Source organism: Passer montanus, unplaced genomic scaffold (assembly GCF_014805655.1).
Source record: "Passer montanus isolate IOZ18808 unplaced genomic scaffold, ASM1480565v1 scaffold11, whole genome shotgun sequence".
NCBI lineage: Eukaryota > Metazoa > Chordata > Aves > Passeriformes > Passeridae > Passer > Passer montanus.
Genome location: NW_024357613.1, coordinates 18,186,167 through 18,212,843, shown reverse-complemented (window position 1 = coordinate 18,212,843; position 26,677 = coordinate 18,186,167).

Here is a 26,677-nt window from a genome sequence, read left to right as displayed (position 1 = left end):
TTCATCATGGTTGACTTTAAAAAAGATTAGCAAATATTTTATTGCAACTCACTGAAGGACGAAGGTGGCATGCCTATAAATAAATCCATGTTGATTATGTAGTGGTATAAACTCTGTCTCCCATGTTACTGATGCAATTCTCTGAACTGCATCTCATATATGATTAGATATTTCCTGTTGTCATGTGTAAATTAGTCATTCACTAATGCAAATGTCACAGAACTTGTTTTGTTGCTTTCTCATTTATTTTTGTTATGTCCTATAGCTGGATTGCCCAAGACAACTGTTGTTACTACCTTTTTTAAATTTTGATTTTTTTGCCACCAGTGGGCTCCATGTACAACAAACCTTAATAAGTATTATTATTTAAAGATGCTGTACTTTCTGGGTGTCTTTTGGTTAAATTTCTGTAAGGTTGAAGTAAATATTTTTAACAGTAAAATTTCGTGTTAAATATCTCAAGATTTCTTACCTTTGCTTACAGTTGAGATGGTACTTTGTACTTATGCCTTCCTAAACTAAGTATCTAAATCTAAAAAAAAGGCCTTCAGCAAAGGTATTAGGAAAATGAGCATTCAAATCTAGCTGCTATTGTGGCTTACAAACCAAGAATCAGGTACCTCCACACAAAAACTAATCCTGTGCACAATCCTGCGTACAGGATTCTCATTTCCACCAACAGGAACTATGAAAAAAAAAAAGGGAATAAAAATAACCTCACTACAATGTTCTGAAACATCTAACACATTTCTTCACAAAACTTGAGATCTTGCCTGGGTTATGCAGACTGTATTGCATGCTGCAGCCACTCCAGAAAGCAGCCACTTGCTGCAAAGATTTACAGCATAATTTAAATAGTTGAAAGGGAAGATGCATATTCAAGGAGGGAGGCAGTGGGCCAGAGGATTAGGGAGCCATGGAAGAGGACTTCTGCCTCTTCTAGGTCAGCACTCAACCTTACTCAGAACCAAATAAAAGTTGTTAGTATCTCCTGTCTGCTAGTCCATGTGAAACGAATTAATGATCCCAGGCCAATCCTTGGCAGACAAAAACCCGACTGCAAAATCACTCTCCCTTCTGGAAGCTTTGTAAGAAAATCAAAAACTAATTTGGCATGGAAAATTAACTACCTTGTCTCTTCTAACTAAGGTCTTTCCAGGCTAAGAATAAAACCAGGTGGTGGGAAAGGGTGAGCAAGTAGCTGCTTGCCTGGAATTAACAGTTTTGAGCATAATCAGATGAATTTACAGGAGTGCAATATCACTCAAGCCCTTATGAATCCATCTGGAAAACACAGGTACATGTGAGCAGCACTCTGTTTGGTGCTATACTTGAGACAGAGGGTTATGTTTAAATTATTAAGAATATTTAAATTTGTGTTAGCAATCTAAAGGATCATTTTAGGTCTGAGTTCTCTTGAGCCAAATCTTAAAATAATTAAGGTACTGGATGGAAGAGCACAAACATCCTGCTTGTGTTGGGGTATAGTGAGTTTACCGGAGGTGTGACAGAGACTCATACACTTGTCCAGCTTTACAGGGGTTCCTGGAGTTCCTCCAGTCCATCCCCAGCCCAGAGGAGGGCTAAGCTCAGGTGCTGAATACCTGACAAGTTTTGTTACTTAAAAGGATGGACAGCTTGTTGCACCATTCAATTACTGTCTCACGTTGTACTTCATAATTATGCTTACTTCCAGCATTCCAGCTGAACTACTTAGCAGTCCTGGAGCACAGAAGTACCAGCAATGTCAGCATATAAATATGAGAGAGAACCTTTTCTACATTCACTGTCATTCAGGCTGTCTCCTGTAGCTCTAGGACATTTCTCAGAGTATTGCAGATGCTTTGATGTAATTGAGAATAATACTCTAGGGCACTGAACACAATTTTCAAGGTAATGCAGCTCAAATTTGACACACAGTGTCCACTGGTTCTGTGAAATTTCCATAGTTTTTTTCAGGAAATTTCCTATTTTCAAGTTATCTGTGTCTTTAAGCCTCCTCCATAATCTCATTTAATGCCGCCTGTGGAAAACTTTTTTTAGGATGAGTTCAGGTCTATATTGGAGAAGCTTTTCCTGGCATAATAATGAGAGAGTGTGGGATTTCTTGTGACATTTTTATACTGGAATCGTTTTAGTGTGTATATCTATATATCTATATATATATATATACACACACAATTATACCACATAAATGGGCTTTCGTCAGAACTGGCATAAGTGAGTCCAAGAAAAGCAGAGCTTCATTGCAAGAAAATTATCTAAACTGAGAATTTTTTTCCAGTGTGAAGAGGGCACAAATAACCTGCCTGTGGTGACCCGATTTGTGAACTGACTTATCTGTCCAACAGATGGAGTTTTACAATCACCAATGCCCAGATTCTCACACTGTGCTGTTCATTCATTATAAATTAAATTAGTTCAAGCCACGTAATACTACTGCTTGATATTGATAATTCCAGAGGGATACATGCATAGATGAATTACTTATTGGCCTTTTTCATTGTTATGAATATTTAGGTTGTTAAAACACACAAAGTTAGTTTCTATCTTTAGTTATATTGCTGAGATATTCAAGAAACATGAGTTTTTTAATTTTTGCTTTCAAGTACTCTAATATTACCTACACCTTACTTAAAGACAGTTTTGATGCAAAAATATAAGTACAACTCATCCTGTCAAAACTAGTAAGCTTTGCTTGTGTTAACTATTATGCATCTACTGTAGATGACCTTTCATTCTTTTCTGCACTCTCTGCATATTTGGAAGAAATAATAAAAACATGGCAATAATTGTCCACCTTTTAATTGCAAAAAGAAATTTAGTTATCTTCATCATTGTGATCCCATATTTAGAATTTTGGGAATGCATGCAGTTAAATGTCTGTATTCCTTTTAAAAAACTTGCTGGGCATTTCAGTTGTTACATAATCTTAACACTTACCCTAGGAATTTCCTGGGAGCGTTATCTAATGCTACATTTTGTACAAATGCTTCAAACTTTCAAAGTATGAAAAAAAGGAAGCACACTGGAATGGGCTTGATGGAACACATTAGTTGTGCAAGAGTCTCTAGAATTTCCCAATGCTCTCTGTTGAATTAATCCTAAAAATTTATTGAACTGGCTATCATAAACTGGTAAAAAAGCTAAAGAAAAGCATGAATTGACTAGCATCACCCATTACTGGCCATATCTTTCTGTTTTGCAACCAGGGTTGAGACACTGCAGCTCTACCAGGTTTTTTCTTTGCTAGGGGTCTTTCTCTTAGGTATATTGAACTGGATGGAAGCCAAAGGTAGAAGTGTCTACCAGACAGTAATAATCTCAGAGTGTCTCTGACATTCAGAAATAGAAAGATATTACTTGGATGGAAATGTGTATCTCATGGCAAAGAGGCCAAGAAAAGACTGTAAGTACTGCAGATGTAAGGAAATGAGTGAGTACATACCAGGCTGTATGCACATTCAAATGCTGTGGCCTGGCATGTACTTAAAAGTGGTAAAAAGGAGATAGAGTTCATTTTTCTTCACTGAATTGTAACTGCATTTATTAATATTTATAAAATATCTCAAAAATAAATGTCAGAGATACGGAATTCATCATTACTTACTCAGTGAAATGTTATGTTGATAACTGAGGGACACCCAGCATTCTGAAATGCAGATCCATAATATTTTTCTTGCTGGGTAAATATGGAGTATTACACTGTGAATAAATACACACTCAGGACTAGTGTGAATACATGTTTTTTCCAGTAGTTCCTGACAGTCACTTTTCTACCATTGTGAAATATGTTTGAGGCCTGAACAGCTGGCACACAGGATTGGACCAGAATTTATGTTCACAGTGCACAGTGTAGGCACATCACATAAATCCCCCAATCCCACTGGTACATCTCCATCTTTTACCTTCTGGATATAACCATCCAAAAACATTGAACAGTGGTGTAAGATCAATGGACATTATTCCTTACCTCATTATCAGCCACCTTAAAACAGATGTCCCAAAGAACACACACCACATTACATGATTCAGCTGAGATTTCCATTTCTCTGGACATACTTCTGGAAATGAAGAGAAATAAAAATGCTAAGTGCTAAATGTTGGCTCATGGCCTTGGGTTGCAGTTCTCAGCCCAGAGCACCAAGTGCAGGTGAAGTCTCCAGAGAAAGCAGTGACCTTCCTTTAGAGAATCTGCCCATCTCTGTACCAGCAGCAATGAGGAATGTATTATCTTCTCTTATCCTTTAAATACTCAGGGCTAGAATGAATTCTACACGTATTATTTAAACTGCTTTGTAGAAACCATAAAAATGCAACTCTTCTTCCAAAAGACTAAGATTAAAATGGAAGAAAATATTGATGGTTATGAGTCTTTAATGAGTTGCAACTTTAGACAGCTGATTTGGAGAGGGTAGATACTTGATACTGTTTAGGAACAGGGCCTTGGAAGGAGTCTGCCTGGAGCAGCAAGGACTGACAGCTCCCTGGAGGTCCCCCAGGACGGGCCTGGCACTGCTGTGGCATCACTAGGGAAGGGCCTGATGGTCCCAAGGGTCTGGCATGAAGTCCTGAGCCAGGGCAGGGGTGAGGGAAGCCAGGCTGGGACAGTATCAGAAGAGAAGTAACTCTCAGGTTGAGGGAAGTGATTCTTCCCCTCTTCTTCACTCTGGTGAGACCTCACCTGCAGTGCTGCATCCTCTCTGTGGCCCCAGCATAAGAGGAATGTGGACCTGTGTGCAGGATGTGAAAAGTCCAGAGCAGGACCCTGAAGATGATCAGAGAGCTGTGAAGACAAGCTGAGATAGCTGGGGTTGTTAAGCCTGAAGAAGAGAAGGGTGCAGGGACAACTTAGAGCTGCCTTCCAGCAAGGGGATGGATGGGGCTTTGAGCAGCCTGGGCTAGTGGAAGGTGTCCTTGTCCTAATGACCTTTAAGGTCCCTTCCAAGCCAAACAATTAAATGATGATGATGAAGTATGGCCCCCCACTAGAGGCCTCCGATTTTTAGGTGATACATCCAGATGTCCCTGAAAAAACCTTAATGCCAAACCCTACAAAAGAATTTTAACATGGAAGGAAGATACTCCATCTGAGGGTATAGCGTTGTCTGAGAGTGACATTGGCTGCAGCTATGCCAGCTGATTTAATAATTGATTTAATAATTGATACATCATGAGAGTATGCAGTCTTTTTGCTATTTAAAGCCCAGAAAATTAGGAGTTTGAACATGTAGCTATTGAACATATTGAACCTATTGAACATGTAGTTCAATAATAGTCATGGGAAGTAACTCCAAAAAGGGCTGGTGTTTTGGAAGCAAAACACACATCTTCAGGATCTGAGATGGATGGTGATGGGTGGGGTAATTTCTGGTACCAAAAAGATTAGGAGATTAAAACCATGAAATCATGAAAGTAGAAAGATCAGGATATGGTAGATTTAAGACCAACCATTTTTGCCTTTTCTAGAGAAAAACCTAGGCTTTTGTCAGGGCACAAATATGAGCAAAATAAAAGAGAGGGAAAATTTAAATGATTCTTAGGATGTGATTCATGTTAGTGAACAGAGCCATGAAAAAAGGGTATTTTCACTCTGTGTGAAACCTTGAGTCTAAGAAGTTTGTGTGCTACCCACACTGTGATGGAAACTACTCCTCTATACATTCCAAGGTCATTGTCTTAGAAGAGCATCTACACTAATGTAACCATGCACTGATGTCCATGATCTGCCTACAAAACAATGGGAACAAAAATCAAACTCAGAGGGATGTTAAGAAAGATTGAAAGGATACCTGGAGGATGGAAGAGGAGACTCAGGTGAACAGCCTGGAAAACATACAAAGACAGAAAATCAAGAAACAAAAATCCATCCAGAATTTAAAAGTCAACAAGTATGAAAGGAAGACAACATAAAGCACTTGAAGCCCAGCCAGGAAAATGGGTGTTCAGATTCTTTGCACTGGTTCTGCTGCAGTTGTTCTGTCATAAAGCACTTGAAGCCCAGCCAGGAAAATGGGTTCAGATTCTTTGCACTGTTTCTGCTGCAGTTGTTCTGGATGAAATACCAATGTTTGGCAAAACCAAGCATGTTTACAACATTTAACAGATTTATACATTTCAAAGCATGCAACTAGACTTTTCACTACTGCTCTCTTTTATTCTCTTCCCCAGTTAGTCCCCATGATGTCCGCAGAAATCATTGGAAATATCTCAATTTTCTGAGATGTAGACAAGACTAGGATCTTGCCCAGGAACATTTATTTCAAAACAGCTGATTGACACATTGGTATGAAAGCCTCCTGAATAAGTAATGGATTCTTTCATGTGCCTGCTTGGTCTGTGTGTGTTCTGCCTGCTGCTTGCACAGCAGATGCTGTAAGAGCTGCTGGAGGGAAGACAGAGAGAGCAGACATGTAGGTTAAACATGAGCAGTGATGCTAACAGGGTTTGGGCAGCACCTATTCAGTGAGCCCATTAGCTGTGAAAGGCACTCTGCTGTAAGACAAGCCTATGTCTGACCAAATTTTTTTCTCACTGAACACAAAGATATTTTAGAATTTTTTGTATTGTTCCCATGGAAACTTTCCCTGTGTCACTCACATTATTCTTGCTGCAGGTCACATCCCATTTCATCTTCAGTTATCATTATTATTATTATTAATGTAGATGGTGGTTGCTTTATGACTGCCTTGCAGATTGCATACTCCTATGGTCACCCTTTGAGATAAAGATATAATTGTCATAATTGCTAGGATTTAGCTGTCATTCACTTCCTGTATACAATGTGGCAAGGAAAAGATCCTCATGGGCTTTGTTTGCCAAAGCAAGCAGGCTGTTTCAAGTACAATGGTCCAAAATAGCATTGGATGTGGTTTGCATAGGATACTCTTATTCCAGTGTCTGTAATGTTCTGATCTCCTATACAACTTTGGAAGGTCATTAATTGTACTCAGATGGGCCTATTATGGGGTAAAATCCACAAGTCAATTTGCTGCTTAGTGTTGTAAAAACTCATATTTGTGAAAAAAAGGCCAGTTGTGTTTTTCTTCATTTTGACAAGCAACATTCTAGCTGTAAACATTTTCAGAGAGATGCTGAAGTGCTCCCATTGTGTTCTTTTTCTTTGCATTTATTCCTTCCAGAAGATTTTTTTCCTGTTGGATGCCAGTTGCTGTAGCCCATGATAAGCAATTTTGGATCTTAAATGAGTAAAGAAACATATTATAATTATTTCGAGTGTTTGTACATATGTATGCTTTCGAATAGATGGAGTTCCACAATTACTTGCCTAGAAAATAGTTTAGCAAAATATCCCTCAGAGAGGAGAATTATATGAATCTGTTGATGAAAATCAGTTTAGATCTGGCCAAGTTACAGCATGCTGAAAATAACTTCTTTCTAAAAAAACAATCTTTTTCTTTAGAATGAGTACTTAAAATTGAAAAATGCTGCACGAGTGCACAGCTAAAAGAATCACCTATTTTCTCCAATAGCAGCTGTTTTTCTAACAACTCACTGTAACACACAGCTTTTTGCTGCAGGCCTTCCCAGTTCTTCCTAATAAACATCACCCTGTATTTCTGTATACCAAATATGTAATAAGATAGGAAAAATTGTATACATTTATATTTAAGATATAGAAACAGCATGTCAGTTGTATCTGTGCAATCCTAATGGATGAGACTGAGATTGGGTCAGGACTGATTCCCTGTTTCCTCCAGTTTCTGCAGAGGGGTTTACCTTGGCTCCTTTGTAACTTTAAGAGGACAGAAAACTCTACTTATTGACAATGCACTATTGTCAGTCGTCTGCTACAATTCCTTATCACCCACAACAGAGCGTGAGATACTGACAGGCAAGGAGTAAGGAGTTAGGCAGCAACTCCCACAAAGCTGCTTTTCCTGTGCTGAGCTGGAAAGGGGGAAATTAAATAGCAAATTATCTTCCTGTTCTTTCACTATCTTGCAGTGAGAGTAGTCCTGACATGTCTCCCTTTTTTCATGTGCTTTTAAGATATTTTTTATCATGTATCCTTGTCTTCTTGCTAAAATATGCAGTGCCGGTATTTTCAGCCTCTCTTCCGAGCAGAGATATTGCTTCACTTTTGTAATTTTTCTCATTCTTACATAAGGTACAGACTCTCTGAGTTTGGTTGATCTGCATCTACAGAATATGCATGTGAAACTGCAACACTCATTTGGCTAATAGCTGTCTTTCTTATTTGAATATTTTTCCTCCTGCATCTTACCATGGCTTTGTTTTTCAGTGCCTGAATGCTTGTGAGTGTCACACAGCTCTTGCTACAATTTGTTCTTTTCACACGGAATGTTGGGCTCTTTTGCTGGGTTTGTAGGAAACAGGAGGCAGGCCTGTGAGCAAGAGCACTTTTCAACCTCCAGCCACAGAAGAGCATCCATGTTGACAATGACCACTTAATTCTCAGCAGCTTCATTGTCAGATGTATTTTTTCCTAACATTCACTAAATGTATTTTTGTAGCAATACAGAAGTTATCAGAGTGGAAGAAAAAAAATATTTTTGAGAGAACTCTATTTTTTGAAATTTATGCTTTATTGAAATTATCAAAATAATAACATCAGAATGGGAAACATCTCTCCTCCCAGCATTTCATGTATGCATTCTCCTTCTAGGTATCTTCAATCAACTAAATGGTTTAGTGAAATAGCACATTCATTATCCTATACTCTTTTTGAAATGGTAATAAATAAAAAAAAATAATCTTAAAAAATGTAGCTCAGACAGAAAGCAGGCAATGACACACAATTGACTGTACATTTTATTCTCCTAAAGCAATGACCAGACAATACACACCTTTGTTAGATCTCTTTCTGACTGTAGTAGAAGTAAGAATACACCTTTTTTATACCTCCTGGTTCAGAGAAACACCAAAAGAGTATCTCTAATTTCCTCATAATATAGTGTCCAAAAAACATGAAACCATGTCCTACATTAGGATGCACAACTCATCAGGCAAGATAAAACAAAGGTGTATAATTACAAACTGTTCTATTTGATAAATACAGCGTCCCCATTGTGCTGCCTTTAAATACTCCTCTTTATTGGGACCAGTCACCAGTAACAGATCAAACCAGCTAATTATAGTGTTACTCCAATTGCCACAGACACCGCAGTATTATAAGAGGAATTTATTTAAACAAATGTTTGCTCTAAAGAAAAGAAAGACCCAGGGGACACAAATCTATGCTTTCTTGGAGGTGTCTCTGTGGAATAAGTCAACCTATGTTTCCTGAGTGTCTGGGAAAGGAAAAGATATTCAGAAATAAACTGGGATTCTTTTAAGAGCAATTCACTTCATGAAAACAAGAAGGTTCCTGAGGCATTTAATTTCCATTAACTCTAATTAATCAGAATGGATTTTCCATCATTCCCAACACATTTAAAGTTAGGTTTTCCTTTTAAATGCATTTTAAAATCCAATCTATTTATCTCAGAAGCCCAGAATATGCCAGCTCTCTGTATTCACTCCAGATCTACTGTGGCTCTATCCACTGACATATCCCATACATTGGGTTTAGATTGTAACATCCTTCACTAAATTTCACAAAAACAATTTGCACAGACTTGCATAGCCCAGGGCCCTTATCATCTATGCATGACCATCTAAGCTAATTTTAACTTGCAGACTTTCTTGAATACTCTGCAAACCCTTGGTTGCCATGGAAACCCCTGCACCTCCGTGTGCACATATAAAACTTCCACAGAGAAATCCACACGGGGAAATAGTGTCTGTTTTTAGGTTAAATGCTGGTTAGAGGTTGTGAATATTACAGATCTCTAAATCACCAGTATCTATGCATTTCAGAAAAAGATGTGGTTTCTCACACAACAGAATGGGTGAAATGGCGCTGGGTGAATGTCCTGCAAATTAGAAAGAAATCCATACTCTGCTATAGTCAGTCTGTATAAAATAGAATAAAAGATTTGCGAAATTTCCATTAAAAAATGACCACTTCTTGTAAAAGTCATCTTGTCCACAGTTATCATGCCAAGGATAAGCATTAAACACAATAACCTTGTTTTCACTTGTCCTTGTAAGAAATTACTTTTCCAAGGCAAACAGGCAGCTGGAATTTTAAAATTATGTCTTAATAATAAATGCTCCAATAAACATTTTCATACTGATCTGAACAAAAATCATATGCTGAAATAAAATTGCAAATAGACCCACAAAAAAGCATTACTCAGTGGCCATAAACACATGTTGTTTCTGGTGGCTTTATTAACAAGGCCAGACTAGAGATAGGCAGCAGAGACATACCAGTGAAAAAGGGGAGAGAGAAGGAATGTGATCCAACAAACGTAGGTAGCATTCTTCCAGATGTAGATTATCATGGGGGACCATTTTAGTGTGTGTTTATTCTTTCTGTATTGATTGTATCAAATGGTTAGGTCTGCATTTTTCCTGCCTTCACTTTTTATTGAAATATATTAAAATATATATTCTAGAATATTATGAGCAGAAAAAATTACTTAACCAATGTAAAAGTCATAAAGACTATCAGTGATATCTCCAATGCACTGGTTATAGGTAATGTTGCTTAAACTGTTTTACCTTTTACCACCCCTCTGGACTTGGCCAATATTGCAGTGCATTAAATCTAGATTAAAACTGATGCATGCCTGACCTCTGCCCCTGGTATTTTCTGACTGTTTCAGAGAGTTCATTTAACCCTTCTCTCTTTTATTCCTACATTTATGCATGGAAGATCACATAATCTATTTCCAATGGCTACTTTTGGTATAAAGTAATTGTAAAGCATTGCAAGCAGATAAAACAACGTCTACTAAGCATTATTGCAATGAATGGCTAAAAATGTTGTGGCTAAATCACAAAACAAAGAGGTATTTTTCTTTGTTTTTTATGGTTTTGATCCCAGCTTACATTACTTTGTAATTACTTTGTATCATACGAATTTTAATCAGAATGGTTGTAAATCTTTTTTATGTAAAATAAATAAATATCTGTGGTGCAGGACTCACTAGAGTCCATTAAGAAATAACACAAGAGATAAACCTCTATCAATTTCAGAAGATTATCTCTTCCTGATAAGATACTTTATTGATTTCCTGCTTGCTGAACTCCCCAGGGTCTTTGCATAAGAGATGCTTACCAGCTTTTAACTAATGGCATTACAAAATCACTTCCACCTTCTCTTTCAACAGTAAAATGTAACAAAACAAATCATCTGCGAGGGAACATCTGCTGCAGAATATGAAGTGCTCTGTTGACCTTTATGTTAATGGACAAAGGTCATTAAAAATGGAAAAATGAAGTCTTTAGCACTTTTAATATACATCCCACCTGATTTGAAAATGAGATCACTGTTCTGAAAGTATTTGGTATCCTGCATACAGGATGTGTTTATACAGCTGTTTTTCAGTCCATAGGCTGACAATGATATCAAATGCAGTAAAACCAGAACACACATCAATATCATCATCTCCTTCTTATAATTAAAACCTTAATTCCATTCTTGACCCCAAACAGAGATGTAAGAAGAACACTGTGAGATGCTAAACATATTATGTGTCCTTTTATAAATAAGACTTGATTAAAAGTCCTTATTAAGGTCAGTTGCCCCCTTAGCCATAATGCTACAAATTCAATCATCCAGCTGAAAGTGCACTATGCATAATAAAAGTATAAGCTTTATAAAGTTCTTTTCAGAAAAGAAAAGTGACTAACATGCAGAGGTCTGAATCCTGGCTTGACAAGGGTCACACTTGATTTTTTTGCTATTAACTTTCCAGTGAAGGAGGGTGACTCAGTAAGTCCTTTGACAAAAGAAGAAATATATAGCACGATCCAAAAAATTCCATTCAAAACCATGAAGAGATGTTCTAAGTAATAACAAACCATAACAGTATAATTATATGATAGGGAGATGTATTTCATTTTGGTTTTACAGGTGAAAAAACTTAGGGAAACTAGTGTACCAAAGATCAGGCAGTGCAACAACAACAAAACCAATACAGAAGCCCAGAGTCCTGAAGACTGCAGTTCAGAGAAATGAAATTTTCATATTTGCATCATGCCCATGTAGGATGTGAAGTTGACTTGCTGAACAATGCTAAGAAGATGCAATTTACTACTTTTTTGAAAAAAGGTGTTAGGACATTTGGCCTTTGTGCTGAAGACACTGACCTCCTGAATAGTTTCAAAGATTTTTAAAGTGAAAAAACACCAAAGGATGTGTCAGGAGGTATCCAAGTAGCTCATGGCATAAAACTGTTTTTAAGGTGTGTGAACACCATTTTTGTCTTTTCTCATGTGTCTGTGCCTCAGCCTGCATCTGGATTCTTGATGCAAAGGAAAAATAACAGGTGAGGAAGGGAAAAGTTCTTCTCCCATAAATTTTTGTTTGATACAAAGGGATGAAGTGGAAAAAGAAAGCACATGCGGTATTTTTTCTATGACAGCTATTTTCTTAACTTCCCTAGTATTTTTCTTAATGGTTTCATAATTTTTTCTCTGTGGGTCTTAAGTTTGAGGGGGCAGGATTTGGGTGGCTTTGTTTGTTTGTTTCTTTGTTTGTGGGGTGGGTTTGTTTTGTTTTGTTTTGTTTTGTTGGAATCACTTTGCTAGAGGAGGGAAGGGAAGGAAGGAAGATGTCAATGGAAATCATGTTATCATGCTGCATTAACTGTAGCTGCTGTATCAGACAGTTTTTGTTGAACTGGGACCAAAGTGAATCCATTTGGAGGACATAATCTTTATTTCCTTATCTTTTGACAAACAACTATACTGCTGCCAATGCCAATTTGAATGTTAGTCTGTGTTTTTGCTCTTAATGCCTTTAGCTATAAGCTCAGCTACTTAGGTTCAAGTATTTTTTCAGCGTCTGGGGAGATGCTATCGAACCCTCAAACACCTGAGCGATTCTCTGATCCAGAAACTGTTATGTGCCAAATAATATTTAATAACTGCTACCACAGAATGGCACCACAGGGCATCTAAACCTCAGCATTTCAGCCTGCAGCTCTTGTGATGCTCATTCCAAGCAAAGCTGGGAAGGTTGGGCTGACTGCTCCAGGGCAGGCAGGGTGTGAAGGAGGGTAAGGCTGCACAATCAGAGCATGCCAGAGGAGGCAAGCAGCTTCTCACACATCCCAAATGCAGCAACTTCCACACAACCCTTCACTCTTCACTAGTAAACTTCCTCTTGCCACTTTAGCCCCAAGAGCTCTTGCATTTGCTTTGCATACCAGTAATTACAAGGGGTTTCAAGACTCTGCATCCAGCAAGGATTGTATATGTTTTTCTCTACCTCCCTCTCTGTTAAGTCATTAATCACTATGACATTCTCAGTGTCTCAGCCTCTCTCATTCCTCCATTGTCCTTTGCTTTCTATCCTTCTTAATATAAAAAAAATAAAACTGTTTCTTATTTTCACATTAAATATTCTTTATTTTGGATGTGTCCAGACACCTCCATTCATATGTAGCAAATGGTTTTCTCATCTTCTCTCCATCATGTCTGTTTAAGACTTCAGGTCCCAGGAGCAGAAATTGCTCATGGGTGTCCAAAACTTAACTGGGGGGATCAGCACTACTCTAAAACTGCTGCTAGAAGGATGTTTGTAACAGTGATACTTAGAGATTGTAATTGAGTAAATTTGTTGGTGATTTGCAAACATAGTACTGAAAAAAAACAAAGGCAGGAGTGGCAAACCTTAAAACATATAACAAGTTGCTGAATGACAAACTGACACATTACAACATGCAAGAAAAAATAATTGGGACCTTTAACAAACGTACAAGTAAAAATATGATAAATTTCGGTGCTGAGCTACTCAGTTAAAACATATACTGATCTTTCTCCTTAAAAGTTTTGGTAATCTTAAAATAAAACCTACCTCAAGCAAAACTCAGCCTACCAAATGTTTGTCTCTGAGAAGTAAAACCACTCCAGTCAAATAGAGTAAGGCTGATAAAGTTGTGGCTTCTCACTGTGAATAGACACTGCAGACTGAGATGTGACACAGCAGATTAGATGGGTGAAGCAAACACTTTGATTGTTACTGTATCTGCAAGGTTTGCCAACAGACCAGGGCAGCTCCATTGTAGCAACTCAGCTCCTATGGCCTGTGTACCTGCTAATGAGAAACAATGAGGTGGCAAGAGTAGTCAGTTGCTTCTGCAGAAGTGATTTCAAACATTCACTGATGTTTCACATGCATAAAAAGCAAGTAAATGACATACAGAAGAACAGTGAATTATCTCCTCAGAAGCTACCTGGGTTTGGATTGTCTCTAAACACAGGCATTTGTTCATGTGCTATTGTCTCATACTGCAAAATACATTCTCAGCAGCTGTGATGTGTCACAGCCTCATGTGATCATAGATGCTTAAAGAGAGATAGATGTCTCAATCCACATTTTACCTTTACATTCTTTTCTCCATCTCTTCTATGCAGTCTTACTGCACCGCCTCACTGTCTTGCCCTCATGATTTCCAACTTCCTCTGTCATGGATTCTGGCATTCCTGCAGCCTCAATATTGGACTTGACCTGAAAGCATGGGAACAGCTGGGTGCAGGCAGGAGCAGGCAGTCCTACCCAGCTGGCACACCCAGCTCTGGGAGAGGGGGTATGTGCTACATGGCCATGGGTTTCTATTGCAAAAAAAGGCAGTGTTCACAGATGAGAGAAATTCAGCCATGTGTGAGTAAATACAAAGAGCAGCCTCCTTCACGACACTGGGAATGGCATTCAATATCTTTGATTTTTTACTGTTTCCATTTTAATTTATACTGACTGTTAACTATAAAGCTTTCCAAACACTTCCTTCACATTTTATTTAAACCACCTCAACTAATTGTCCTCAGCATTGTTACTTCTTTGTTACCTTCCTCTTCTCTGGCTTATTTCCTCATCTTTTTTCCCTATATTTATCTCTCTGTCTATTTCAAAAGGTCAGCCTCAGGAACTGAAACATCCTTCTATTTACTTCATGGAAAAGAAATTGAAAATTGTGGAAATAGCAGGGTATTTTTACAGCTTTCCTTTGCTTGTAGGATTTTTTCTTTCCTCAAATGGTTTCTCTCTCTCTCGACTATTTTGTTTGTAAAAAATTAAGAAAATAGGAGTATTTCCTAAGGAGTTTTGCATGGTGATGGCATTTGGTGATCAAAGGCCATCCAGAGTGGCTTATAATGCTCTTCCTGTTGTTATTTTTCAACAATGAAATGCTTAGAATATAAAGATTATATCAGAGATAACTAAAGGCCTGTCATTGACACTACTCCGGTTAAAAGGTGATGAAGGTATGAATAGAATCCAGCTCATTGCTTACCAGGGTGGGATAGAAACTTTTAGCCACCTGATGATCATGGAATGTATTACTCATAAATACATGGTATATGATAAGGTAATTGTTTAATGCACATTGATGCCTTTCATAACGTGTGATTAAGTAATTTAGAGGATGCAAGTAGATGTTGAAAAGGGCAAAGAAAATGGGGATACTGACACTGAACACCTGTACATTTTCTGTTAATTAGCGAAGGTAGAATTTCCAACAGCTTTCATTAGTAGTGTTCCTCCAAGCTTCATTGCTGCTTTCCTTCTTATTTCAGTTTCCATGCAGCTCAGAAAGAAAGAATTACCATCAATAGCAATAAATTAAATAAAACAATAAGAATGGATAAGATCTTTCCTTATGTGAACAGATTTAATGAAAGGACATCTGATATAAGAATCCTGAATCTGTCCACTTGCTTCAGGGCTCAGGAAAACAGTCACTTTTTTTTCTTCCATCTCCTACACACTGCTTCACAGATAACACAACAGCCACAACTCCTGGTGGGCTTCAAATTGCTTATTGGGTGCAGATTTACAAGGTAAAAAAAGCAAGAAAAAAAGCACAGTTACCACAGGCTGCAGAATATACCACACAGCTGTAGATGGACATTTTAAGGGAAGACATGGAGTAAAAGCCAGCTGCTGCAGGGTGCAGATGGCAAAGCCCAAGCCTGAGTCCAGGTTGCCTCTGTGGCAGCTGTCACACAATACTCTGCAGCTGCTTCCTACTCCAGCTTCTCAGATTACCACTGAATGCATAGCCCAGCTGATAAATATCTTTAGTATTATGGAGGAAAACTAAAAATTTGTTTACAAGATAAGACATGCTTGCCAAGATTGTATTGGGTAAATTATGAAGTCTGTTTTGTCATACTCTGGTTTTGTGGTTGCAAAGTAAGTTTTGGTAGCTAAAGTGTTGCAAAACTGTGTCATTAAGCAATCCTGAATTCAGAGTGTACAAATACAGACCAATTCCTGTTTAGTTTTAGGTAAGTACATGCAGTGAAAGAATAGCAGTACCTAAAGTTTTCAGGCTGTTGCAGATGTCATAAGTTCAAGGGAAAAATGGGCCACTACTTCTACCGTGTCAAGAAAACATGGTAAATAGTTCATACAGTGCTCACTTGTTTTATGACATCATTTCATGCTCAGATCTGCTATAGAGCCAGAAATCCTAGCCTGTACTAATTTCCTGGCTGGTAGAGCAGACTCTGACCTGGGATACTCTAACATACTGCTGTTCCCTTTCAGTACAGAAGCAGCGTGGTTTTCCCTCCTCTCTTCTTTCATGCCTGCAGCTTTTGGCGAGGTCATTTTAGGGATTAGGGAGGTGGGAGGTGCACCACAAGGTGCTGGTTTTTAGCTTGTTCATGACAGAGACCTTACTTGGGAATTCTATTGCTCTCTTCTAGATCTCATATCTCAATTTCCTCAGGAAAAATGAGGTTTTCCATGCGTATATAGAGAATGGGTGAGATGAGGGAAGGTGTAGTGAATAATGTGATCTCATTCTGACATGGAGGTGACATGTGAGGATCAGATGTGGGTGGAGTTCACAAGGCTGAAAATATCCCCAAGTTCCCCAGGATACACAGAACCCTGACTTGCTCTTAGAGTTTCAGTGTATCCCAGGCCTGGGGCCACTCTGTTTTCAGTGCTGTAACAGTCCTTTGGATGAAATCCTGGTTTTACTGAAACCGGCTAACTCCTGCAGTGCTCAGCAGGACTAGAGTTTTAGCCTTTATTGTTTTTTCTCCTAAATGCATATACATGTGTATGCAAAAGAAAAAATTAGAGATATTGCTATTCTATGTCTATCAAGCCACTGAACATATATAATGAATTTGCTTCCCTCTACTCAAACCAAGAACTGAGGCCAAGTGTTGCTTTTTGTATAAACTGAATACTGTAACTTTCGAAGAAAAATAAAAATGTGGGATTTTTTCACAATAAATTGGTATAAATTACATTGCATATAATTGGTATTGTATTTTTGAAAAATATATTGTACAATCAAAACTCTTTATTCAGAGTTACTTACAGTTACTTCTTTTCCATCTGGGGAAGAGAACCACCACAAAAGCAAATAGAAAATATAATATGAACTGCACATTTTCTGTGCTTGAAATCTTTCAGAGTGAGTAGATGCATGAATGTGTTTGGAGAAGGACCTCACCACTGTATCTTGTATATATTCACTGTTTATAAATGTCTATTATCAGATTCCTAAGAATCCATCTGAATTTCACTCCCCCCCTCCTTTTTTCTACCTCTCCCAGTGTTCTTTGTACTTTACCTGAATGGGAAGGTGAATACATTACTGTTTTCACAGATGACAACAGTGGAATACATTTATTATTCCTCATCTTTATTCCCATAATCTGTCCCTTTAATTAACCAGATGAAGTTACACTTAGTTCAGAAATTCTAAAAAGCCCTGATTTTTAGCTTTATTTTTTAAAGTATAAAGCCAAGTCTATTGTGAAAAATGTATTATAGACCTCTGAAAGTTGTTTCTTCCCATTTTAAAATAAATATTGAATTAATTTTTAAACCTTAAATAATAAATAATTTTAAAAATTAAGAAATATGTTGTATTTTAATAGTCCTGATTCTAACTTCTGATTTCCTTCCACTCATTTTAAATCTTATAAAATACAGAATTTTTTAACAGTCAAGCCCTTCATTTACATAGTAAGGAAATAGTGTATCAATATTATAAAATCCATTTACTGTATCCTTCTGAAGGCAGTATGTCTTTCCAGCGCTTGATTCACTATGTTTCACTATGCACTAGTAATTCCATAAAATATTAACATGATAATAGCTGCAAGTATGCTATAAAATTTAGACTATAAAATATGACTGCATATTACTAAAAAATTAACAAAAATTCCTATACATCTAACCTTGTTAGAAATTAAACAATATGATGTAAACTCCACTTACCCTGCAGGTTATTGGGAGACTGCATTTAATGCCTTTGCTGTCTCAAATAGGGCTTGGTACCTGTTCAATCCAGTCTGTCTTTCAGGCCTTTCTAGAGATACTTAAAAACTCTGCACATATATTAATGCTTTCTGGCTGAAAATGAAACCATTACCATGCTGAGTTTTTAAGACTGCTGAAGTTTTAGGCATTCATGTGGCCTGCAGTTCTTTGAGGAAAAGTCATACTAGTAGTGAACACTGAGACACCAGTCAAGCCCTTCATTTACATAGTAAGGAAATAGTGTATCAATATTATAAAATCCATTTACTGTATCCTTCTGAAGGCAGTATGTCTTTCCAGCGCTTGATTCACTATGTTTCACTATGCACTAGTAATTCCATAAAATATTAACATGATAATAGCTGCAAGTATGCTATAAAATTTAGACTATAAAATATGACTGCATATTACTAAAAAATTAACAAAAATTCCTATACATCTAACCTTGTTAGAAATTAAACAATATGATGTAAACTCCACTTACCCTGCAGGTTATTGGGAGACTGCATTTAATGCCTTTGCTGTCTCAAATAGGGCTTGGTACCTGTTCAATCCAGTCTGTCTTTCAGGCCTTTCTAGAGATACTTAAAAACTCTGCACATATATTAATGCTTTCTGGCTGAAAATGAAACCATTACCATGCTGAGTTTTTAAGACTACTGAAGTTTTAGGCATTCATGTGGCCTGCAGTTCTTTGAGGAAAAGTCATACTAGTAGTGAACAGCTCAAGAGGTTTTTTGTGAACACTGAGACTCACAAAATGTACCCATCTGCAATACTCAAAGCATGGAAGTACATGGAAGATAGACTAGCGTCCACATCTTAGTTCCTCTGTTTATATTGCATATAATTGTATTTAGGATTTTTTGTTAGTAGCACTGCACTCAACTTATAAAATCTTAAAATCAGTGTGATGAGACAGCACAGCCTTATCCTGTGTGGAAACCACACATACACAGACAGACTCTGGGCCTCTCTTGACTGAGACACACAAAATGTACCCATCTGCAATACTCAAAGCATGGAAGTACATGGAAGATAGACTAGCGTCCACATCTTAGTTCCTCTGTTTATATTGCATATAATTGTATTTAGGATTTTTTGTTAGTAGCACTGCACTCAACTTATAAAATCTTAAAATCAGTGTGATGAGACAGCACAGCCTTATCCTGTGTGGAAACCACACATACACAGACTCTGGGCCTCTCTTAGTTTATTGGAAGCATAAAGGATCTGACCTTTTAAATTCACAACATAAAAAGATCTTCAGAGTATGTCAGAAATTCTGACTTTTATGTTTTCCTGAAATTCACCAATCAAACCTTACAATGTGACGTATTGGTATTGCTGTTATATGGTATTCTTTCTATATTACATCTCATAATCATTCATAGTTCTGCTATTAAAACAATTTCTTTCCTTTAAGTACAATATTATTTTTTTAAACATAACTGAAGTTCAAATCTCCTTTTTACTACTGTTTTTGCACAGTGTAATATTCATACATACAGGATCTGTCCTGAAGATTACCAACCAGTCAACTCTTGTTGGATCCTCTTTTAACCTTCCAATTCAATTACACTCTAAAGCTTTCTCTATTATACCAATATTTTACATGCACCACTCATGGCACTGATATTTTCCTCCTTTCCTTTAAGGTGGGATATCACATGATACTGTTGTTATACGACAGTGGTCACCCATTGGAGCTGTACTCCTGTTACCTTTGTAAGAATATTTCTCCCTGTTTTTGGAATTGAGATTTGGCTGGCACTCCAGATCCTACATAAAATCTTTCAGGAATGTTTAGGACATTATGTGACTGGTCAGGGAAAATTCATGCCAAGCACTGCCATGCATACTAATTTCTGACAAACACAACCTGGTATCTGTCAGCTCATTGCAAGCCCTGAGAATTCACTACAAAGAAGGAGCCTCTGTTGACTGGAGACTTGAACTTTGGAGCCTGTGCAAAGTGTGGAGGAACATATTTGTTTTCATACTGAGATGGATGTTCATGTAAATCACAAGGTAAACAGGGAAAAACTGAAAAATGGCTGGTTTATTGGAAGAGACTTGGAGTCATTTCCTGCTATTACCAAACTTGTTCTCTGTGAAGCTGATATTTATAATCTTGGTGCTGGCAATCATAGCAGGTTGTGAAGAGGTTTGAAAGATCTGCTGTCTTGTTTGTTCATATTCTATAATATGTTTTGGATAGACAATTCCCACAGGTTTAATCCATTTTTCTCACTCAAAGAAAGGGTGGGATTACCTGCTTGAGCCAAAAAGGATACTCAGCACAGAGATGTTAGAAAACAAATTATTATTGTGCTGATGATCCTGTTACTGCTGCAATGAAGCTGGCATTACAGTTTTTACCTAAGCCAAGAAGTTGAGATCATTTTCCATAAACTGAGATGAGAAAATTCACAGCACATTTATGTTCCAAAAAAGAAATTTTTTCCCCCAAGTTTTCTTGTTAAGTGTCTGATATCTAAGTTTATCCATAATAATGAGAGATTGATTAATCTCAGTAATAAATTCTGAGACAGTGGGTCTGGAGCTAGATTTCTGGAAATTGCTGACCAAATTGTTACAGAATTTGTAGCTGAAATTTTGAGCATGCCTTATGCAGAAGTAAATTACCATTTTATTTGGCAGTGTATTGAAATAAAACTGTTATATAGAGAAACCTGTCTTCTCATTTAAATAATTATAGACCTACCTTTTTTTTTTTTGTGAACCTGATGGCAACAACTGCACACTGTCAGTAACACAAGGCTATCTTTCTGCATAAATTGACTGGCTGCATTTTAATCAAGAAATTAAAAGAGTTCAGAGGAAAGTGACAAAAGTAATTAGACTCAAGAAAAGACTTCCATGTGAATAAGAATTGAAAAGTTTTAGTTCTAATGGACATGAAGCGGTAGACTTTTAAGGATAGGATATTTGCCAACTGCAAGCTGTGGGGATTCTCCCACTTCCCTCCTCTTGAGGATCTTTCTAGGACCCCAGAAACTGCAAAAAAATATTCAGTCACTTGCCTAACTCTGCCATGTCAGTCCAAAATTTGCCTAAGTCTCTTTAACTTAAAATGTATACGCAGTTTTCACCTTTTAACCACATGAACTGGAAGCACATTTTTACCCCCTTCATGAACATTTACCATGTTTTGAAAGTTCACCATTATAGTTAGGGAGAACCTCTGAGACCCCTCAGAAGTGTTTGGCAGAGCCCACAGCCTACATCTAACCTGCCTGAGAAGTGACCACAGCCTTGTAAAAGCTGCTCTCCTCTCCTTCTCCTTCGACTGCACTTGAAGGTGATGCCATTGAGAACACAGAAGCAGAGAAAGGGGGAAGTGAGTCCCAGCTTACCCAGTGTGGAAGGAGCCAAAGGACCCCTCTTCCTGACACGTTGGCATGGCCACTGCTCCCTCTGCCAGAGAAGATGCCCCATTGTTAGTCTAAAATTACTACAGAGTTAGTGGCACATGGCTTGTAGGTATGAGAATAAGCATATTGACCTTTCTTATAGGATTTCATAGTGGATATGGCAAGGGATGCTGATGATAGATGCCCCTTAGCTAAGGATTTCTGCATCCCATGTTTTAAGTCTCAGGCTCTCCTCAAGAGACAGTATGGATATAACTGTTTTCTATTTTTTACTGTAAATATAATACTTGCATGCAGTCAGTTGTTATTTTCTGAAATTACACAAGTCCTCTTTCACTTGGAATATATGAGTGACCTTTGAGGATATATTCTATACAAAAAACTGAGGCAATAACACTAGAACACTCTTTTAATATACTATAAAAGTCAAAAAAATAAGCTTTGTTACTCCAAGAGAAAAGACCTTTCTGGCCTGAAGTATTATTTTAGAAATGCCTCAATGTGCATGTTCCAGTTCAATCATATTGGTGCAAACAAAGTAAGGAAACCTTTTAACATCACCATTTTTCTTATCTCCTTAAAATACTATATTCTGTGCAAGACACTGTTTAAGGAAATACAACACAGAAAAGCAGGTGTGCAAAGATATATGTATGAAGGAGGTGAGCACAGCTTCTCATCCCTACACCACCAGCATTTTTAGTTCTTCCACAATGTCCACACTTCCTCTGTCTCTATGAGGCTACCAGGCCACAGCACATCATGCACAAATGCATGCACAAGAATAGGTGTGGCTGCATGGGTGTGCAGGAAGCAACCAGTATGAAGTAGGACAGCTGTGTTGATAGCAATGGCAGGTTTGTGTGGGTGAAAGCAGACACATTTAGAAATCTAGGGCAACAGGAAACAATGGCTCACTCAAGCCATAGGTAAGAACAGGCAGCTCATCTATTAAGTCATGATTCATTCATGTGACAGAGCCCCATATCAGAACCCAGAGTAATTACTGTTGAGTCATGCAGACAAGGAGACCAGCTCGGAGCTGGCACAGGAATTGCCAAGAAGTGATACAGCAGCAATCACCTGGGGTGGGGAGAAGGGAGGTGCCACTTCAAAATCTTGGGCAAGGCCAAAGGCCACACAATGAGATCAAACTACTAGTGTTTATTTTAAAAGAAAACATATTAATTTCTGTCTGGATATGAAGAAAACCTAAAAAATATTACAAGCTACCTGCTTTTTGCTGTGCAGCCTGATGTATTAGCTTCATTAGGAGTAAGCTGACCTGCTATGTCTCTCTCTGATACTTGCTTCCAGCTAAAGAGGGAAGATGCACTGTGGGAATAAGCAGAAGCAGAAGTGAGAAGGTCAGACACAGTTTCATGTAAAGCTTGGACTTTCTCTGGCTCTGGAGAGCCCCTGAACATTCTGGGTGTGACAATCTTCATGCAAAAACCTATCTGCTCACATTTTCTTGCTCTCCTTTGCATGGTGACTTTGCAAAACTATGAAAAGATGATTTATGCATGACGTACAAGAGGGCTGGCTATGAGTCACACTCAAAATGCACTAATTCATCCAATGGAATGTTCCACACTACACCAGTTATTATTTGGATTCACTGCCTTTGTTGAAAAGCCCTTTCCTGCTTTTCACAGCAAATAAATAAAGCTCAGAGTTAACTAAGCTACCTCAGTTAGCTGGGAACACAGCCACGTGTCTTTGGGAGACTTGTCCTGACACAGTGAGGGATGAAATGAAGTGTGCTTTGGGGAGCTGGTAGCCCTCAGGAGAGTGCAGGATGTCAAAATATTCTGTCAGCACTGCCTGATGAATCAAGTGTTCCCAGGCGTGTCCTGTGCAGCAGAGGCTCAAAGCTGATGCAGTTGTGAGGGAGGGAAGGCTCATTCCCAGGCTGGAGGGTGCTGCACTCCCTCCTTGGCCTGGTGCTGCTCTTGCAATGCTCCTGTGTGCCAGGATGGAGTCTGTCACTGCAGACCAGTTTTTTGTGGATCTTCAGCATCTGTTCCTTTCTCTATCAGGAGTGAGACATTCCTGTTGGCTATTCAAACCAAGACTGACAGGCAACCAGGTTCCTCCTACGTACATTTTTTGTGAGGGCTCCCCATTTTCCTCTTTAAAATGCACAGAATTCATAGAAATGCATACACCTTGACACAATCATTTAAGTAAAAAAATGTAATACTCACCAAATATATAACATACCAGAAATAGAAAAGGTTTAGTAAGATTTTTTTTTGTCTTGTTAGTATCTAAGTGATTAAATACGTTTTTGGGGTAATAGATTTCCATTATTATGCTAAAAGAAAAATTAAATTTTTCAGTCACTAGCTAAAATAATACTGGTATTGTTATTTTGCAAGTAACTCTGACTTTGCAATCTTTGCTTAGGGAGTACTGATTTGAGATTTTGAGAATCTGGAAATGAAAAAAAAATGCAAAATAAAACAATTCATTAAGAAGTCCTTACCCCTCCATAGAAACTTTATGCTGCTGTTATGGCTTTGCAAATGAGTCTGTTCTTGGAGGGACCTAAAAAATCTTAATCTCACATGGAGACAGGGAGCTAAAAGCTGTAAAGCTGAGGGTAGGGCAGAAATTATTTTATTGGCCACTCTAGATTTCTAATCTCTTTTTCCCTTAATAAATAGAAAAGTCTAATTTGAACATATCAGAAGTACCTGAAAATATGTGTAGAAGGACTGTGGAAAGATAGATCATCTTTGCTGTATTACAGACAATTGATGCAGTTTATTACCTGTATATTGTTTTTCATCTGTGTATATTACCTATGAAAGTGGTAGCTAAGAGAAGTTTTGAGGACAAATTTTTCAATAAACCCTCTCCATTTAAATTGTATTCAAAACAGTAACTTTTTTATATTTTTAGTGTTTGAAATGTGTTTCAAATAAATCCAAATAACATTGCTCATGAAAAATTTTCATCTCAGTAAATTAATGAAGAGTTTCTGACTTTTAAGTAGCTATTCAAGAATGCATTCTCTTGTTTCCATAATCTTTTTTCTGTTGGAAAAGTGGGTGTCATGTGAGTCATTTCTTTTTGAGTTACATAAGCCAAAGATTTGTGTGACAGCTGGCCAAATTTACTTCCCAATTAATATAAATAACACAAATAGCTACTTTCCTTAGTTAAAAAATCCACCTTGCTATACAGTACATAATATGCACTCAGATAATAAGGGTACCAAAAAATTGGTGCCTAGAGTGTGTTAAAATACACAGGATTTCACATGTAATCTGAAAAGAGATATACTATCTCAAACATTTAAATAAATAAGGTTTTCATCCAGGAAAGAGAAGACAAACTATGCATACAACCTTGGCAGAAAATTTGGAATGGTCAATGCTTGTTTCGAGATGAAAGCATTCAAAATGTTGCCAGCAGGAAGAAAGTTTCCAGTAAGAAGAAACTTCAACAACCTTTAAAAAATGGAAAATTGGTGCAACGAAAAAGTCATGGTCCTGAAGCAGTAATGGGCCTGGCTGTCCCTGCCCACCTCCCTGGCTGTCCCTGCCCAGCACCCCATGTCCCCCCCTGGGGTCACCACTCCTGCTCCAGTGCTGCTGTGGCAGGGCTGCTCTGCAGCCCCAGCCCTGCCTGGCCAAGCCCATCCCCACGGAGCTGCCTGGGGCTGGGGCTGCCTCAGCTCCCTGCTGCTCCTGGCCGGGGCAGGGGCTGCTCCTGGCTGCCAGACCCTCCCTGCCAGCCCCCTGGGGCCTCCCCGCCCTCCATCCCCAGAGAACCGCCCCAGGTGCCGGAATAGGATGGCTGCCTCACAGGGCTGCTTTCAGTTCTGCAAAAACATACACCTACATTCCTCAGACAGATTTTTTCCACGGGGCTTTTTTTTTTTTTTTTTTTTTTTAAAAAAAAAAATTTTTTTTTTGTTTTTTTTAATCAACAAAATTATGTTTAAAACACAAACACATTAGAAAGCCTGCCTTTCTGAGGTAAAGAGCACATACATCCCAATGCTGGAAAGGCAGAGATTTTCCATCATTCCTCTCAATCAGAAAGCAGCTGTCAGATTTTTGAGCATCATCTCAATAGCAGCTGTCAGATTTTTTGGACAATTTCCTGACTATTTCCAATATCAGGCACCTTCATAATCTGTGGTTATTAATGTATTTTTAACTTCCAACAGAAATGTCTAGTAGGTATGTCAAATGAATCACAATGTTCAAGGCTTGCCTAGTGCTTCTAACACAGATTAGAAAGAACTACAGGGAGGGTAAAGCTGAAACAAGTAAAAACTGCAAAATACAACAACACCTGGTGCCCCAGAAGCAGCCTCAGGAGTGGAAGGATGTCCTCCCACAGTTGCTCTCCATGCCCTGGCCAGTGCCACACAGCACATCTTCATCCCATAGGTTAACTTCTGACTCCAGCTCAACCTCTTGTCAGTGAGGTTCCCTTCTGCAAACCTATTTTCCACCCAGTCAGTGTTCCATTTGCAAGACTGCACAATATTTTCACATCCTGGGTGCACGACACTGCATTTATTTTTTGTGAGCTTCATGAGGTTCCTCTTTATGAGAAACATTCCTTTTCAAGGCAAACCTGTCCTCCAGCACACAGACTGTTCCTCCCACTTTGGTGCTGTCTGCCAACTTGTGAGGGTGTGTTCCACCCTATCATCCGGGCCATCAATAGACGTCAAACTAGAACAGTTTTGACCCCAGTATCAGTCCCTGGGAAACACCATTAATTACTAGACACCAACTTTACTACGAACACCATGAGCTCATTTCTGCACCCATGTTACAATCTACCTGTCTGGAAGAAACCTCCTCAGTTTGTCTGTTAAGATGTTATTAGAGAATGTGGCAAAAATCTTGCTAAGTCAAGGTCAATGACATCTATTGCTTCATTTCTGCACCCATGTTACAATCTACCTGTCTGG